This window comes from Arachis ipaensis, chromosome B04, assembly GCF_000816755.2.
Source record: "Arachis ipaensis cultivar K30076 chromosome B04, Araip1.1, whole genome shotgun sequence".
Classification (NCBI taxonomy): Eukaryota; Viridiplantae; Streptophyta; class Magnoliopsida; order Fabales; family Fabaceae; genus Arachis; species Arachis ipaensis.
The window spans coordinates 130,247,722-130,251,767 of record NC_029788.2 but is presented as its reverse complement, the minus strand read 5'-3'; positions in this window follow the sequence as shown (position 1 = coordinate 130,251,767).

The following is a 4,046-nucleotide window of genomic DNA, read 5'->3' as shown; positions in this document are numbered from 1 at the left end:
GTAGTAAAGAAATAATTTTTAGACACTATTACAAAACCTTATTTTAATTCAACGGACCAAAATGAAAGTTGAAGTCAAAGTTGGAGATTCCATTCCACCTATTGCTGAGTTGGATTCCATGGATTTTCTCCTATCACGCAGACATTGCATTGAATTCCCATCATAATAGGAGGACAACCTAAAATAAAGTTCAACAAACATCATTTAAAACCAAAAGATACGCTCCACCATTAACATGTGCTTCTTTGTCCTTTTTTCTCGGTAGATTCCCATTAACTTGTGCATGTTAATTGTTAAGTGAATCTATGATCCTGGGAAGTAGGAACTCTTAAATTTTGTGATCTTAAAATATCCGAGATTTATTGAATTTGCTAAAAATTGTGTTGAAGGTTTTTTTTAGAAGCAGAAATTTTCTTTTATTAAAAAATGTGTAGAGAATTTTAGGTCATGACATATATTCAAGAATTTCTAAGAGTAACATACTTAAATAATTTGGTATATAATTCTCTTAATAATTAAGGTTTTTGAGCTCTAAATATAAGAAAATATTAACACTAAATAACTTTACCCTAATAAATAATGGAGAATGGTACGGTGTAAGAGTTAACACAAATTAGTTGATATTCAACAAGATTTGATAGAGGCAGAGTGACACATGCACCGAGATCCAATGTTTATTTAACACACTATTTGTGTTCCTCATACCTCAATTGTTGGTGGTAAGAAATTTCCACCTAAATATCCTAAACTACTCGTTTTTTTTTTTTTGTGACTGAACATAACACAAAGAAAAAACACCTAAGAGAAAGAGTAACACTCCTCTCTAATAATAATGTCTAAATTATTAGGGGGTTGTAACCACTCTAGGTACACCTGCTTGTTTAAAGCAGCAGTCTTAGCCATTAAATCAGCCGCTCTGTTTGCTGTACGCTGGATGAGCACTTATAATGAGTTATAAGTTAAAAAATGAACATCACGCATACTATCCAGAATAACCATCCGGATACCAGGGATAATAAACATCTCATGTCATGAAATCACTTATTCCAAAAGCTTAAGCTGATTTTGGTCTTGATCTTTCGGATCTAGAGCTCTGATACTATGTCATAAAACCACTAATCCCAAAAACTTAAGCTGATAGAAAAAGATAACACTAATAGTTATATCTCTAATACTGAATCGGACATCCCTAAACCTCCATTGTACACATTGTACAGATATTTCATTGACTCCCTATACTTCCTCAACGGGTAATCATCAGTAGTTGAGACTCACTCAACAGTGTTTAATTCAAGTCAGACATTCTCGTTAAAATGTATAATGTAATTTTCTTTTAATACTTTATTAAGCATATATACTATATCTTTTTATCCTAAATAAATATTTTTTTTATATATACACACACATACACCCACAATACATTAATAATGAGCTCGGTTTTTTAAATGTTGGAAGGAATGTAAAATGTGTTCATACTATAAAAATTTAAATTGGACATTTATATGAATTTTTTTTTTTTTAAAGAACAACACTGTAATATATTAAACTTTTATGAACAACATGGTAATATATTTATCTTTTTCTAATTTTGGGTTTTTTTTATGATATTTTAATTCTGATAAATAAATAATTAGTTCATCCTGAATTGAAATTCTATAAAAAGATTTGTTGTTGACGATTAATTCCATTTTTTCTAAAAAAGTCAAGGTTTACTTTAACTAATACCGATTGGTTTCTGTAGGGAATGAATCTTTTTAATTGTTAAAAAAAATTAAGAAAATAAAGTGTGATTTATAATCTTTTAATATTCTCTTTTATATTTTTTTAGTCTTATTTATAAAAATTAATAATAAAAGATCATACTTTATTCTTTTAATTATTAAAAAAAGTTGAAGAGATCTATTTCTATTTGTGTGTATAGTTGACAAAATTTTTTATGTTTTAATTTATTTGGATTTGGGCCACTGTGGAGAGCTTTCAACCACCGAATTGGCTCTGATACCACTTGTTGGGCTTTGATACCGCATCTCTCACCCCGGCTTTCTCACTTTCATTTCACCTTCCAAAATGACAGCCACCTCCCAGCGCTCTCTCTCTCTCTCTCCCTCTGTCACCTCAGTTCACCGCCATAGCGCCACCACACGCTCGCCTCCGTATCCGCGCCTCTCGTCGGATCCACCTCACTATGTTCTCGCGAGTCGAGTCTGGTCTCTCTCCTCCGTCTGTGCTGTGTGCTTGGCCGCTCGCGTCTTGCCGAGCCTCCGCTGGTGAGTGCTCGTGCGCCTTGCTTGTGCTCGTCCTCGTCGGCGGCAGAAGCAGCAGGTCACGGACTGGTCGTCGTCATTCTCTGTCTTGTCACTGTCTCGCACTCAGTCGCGATCCTTTCTTGCGTTCGTCGTCGCCGACGACAGCTGGTCCCCAGGCTGATTGTCGTTGTCGTCTTTTTGCTTCGAGTCTTGCAGTCAGCTTCCTCCCCATCGTCTGCTTCTTTCGTGCAACCAGAAGCTGGTCCCCGATTTGGTGAGTTCCAACAAATTCCCCAATAGTCCGACCGACTGATTTGGTTAATAGTTCCGTTCTGACAACTATGAATTGCAGTTTAGTTTGTTTTGCAACATGGCATGTTACAACTATTGCTTTGCAGTTCAGTTTTTCCTATGACCTATACTCCTAAGAGATCCATACTTCGACCTGTTTGCTTTGATGCATGTTACAATTAAATATTTTCTTCTTTTGTATATATCATTAATTTATGAATAAAAAGTTGTGTTTGCTTAAATCAATTCTTTAGATGAATTCTAACCCTCTATTTATAGGGGGAGAGAATCATCACTCTCTCCAACCCTCTAAACTTCTACAATGAAGTCAATTTTCATTGTTTTCTCTGTCATACTAATTGCATTTTCAACTCCTCCTACTTCTGGTGCTTATCAACCATCGACTTGGCTCTGATACCACTTGTTGGGCTTTGATACCACTTGTTGGGCTCTGATACCGCATCTCTCACCCCGGCTCTCTCACTCTCACCTCACCTTCCAAAATGACAGCCACCTCCCAGCGCTCTCTCTCTCTCTCTCTCTCTCTCTCTCTCTCTCTCTCTCTCTCTCTCCCGTATCTGCGCCTCTCGTCGGATCCACCTCACTATGTTCTCGCGAGTCGAGTCTGGTCTCTCTCCTCCGTCTGTGCTGCGTGCTTGGCCGCTCGCGTCTTGTCGCGCCTCCGCTGATGAGTGCTCGTGTGCCTTGCTTGTGCTCGTCCTCGCCGGCAGCAGAAGCAGCAGGTCACGGACTGGTCGTCGTCATTCTCTGTCTCATCACTGTCTCGCACTCAGTCGCGATCCTTTCTTGCGCTCGTCGTCGTCGATGACAGCTGGTCCCCGGGCTGATTATCGTTGTCGTCTTTTTGCTTCGAGTCTCGCAGTCAGCTTCCTCCCCATCGTTGGCTTCTTTCGTGCAACCAGAAGCTGGTCCCCGATTTGGTGAGTTCCAACAAATTTCCCAATAGCTTGAACGACCGATTTGGTTAATAGTTCCGTTTTGACAACTATGAATTGCAGTTTAGTTTGTTTTGCAACATGGCATGTTACAACTATTGCTTTGCATTTCAGTTTTCTCTATGACCCATACTCCTAAGAGATCCATAATTCGTCCTGTTTGCTTTGATGCATGTTACAATTAAATATTTTATTCTTTTGTATATATCATTAATTTATGAATAAAAAGTTGTGTTTGCTTAAATCAATTCTTTAGATGAATTCTAACCCTCTATTTATATGGGAAGAGAATCATCACTTTCTCCAACCCTCTAACCTGGTAGAACCATTAGTCTCTCCAACCCTCTAAACTTCTACAATGAAGTCAATTTTCAATATTTTCTCTGTCATACTAATTGCATTTTCATCTCCTCCTACTTCTGGTGCTTATCAACCACCGCATTGGCTCTGATACCACTTGTTGGGCTCTGATACCACTTGTTGGGCTCTAATACCGCATCTCTCACCCCGGCTCTCTTACTCTCTCTCTCTCTCTCTCTCTCTCTTTCTCACC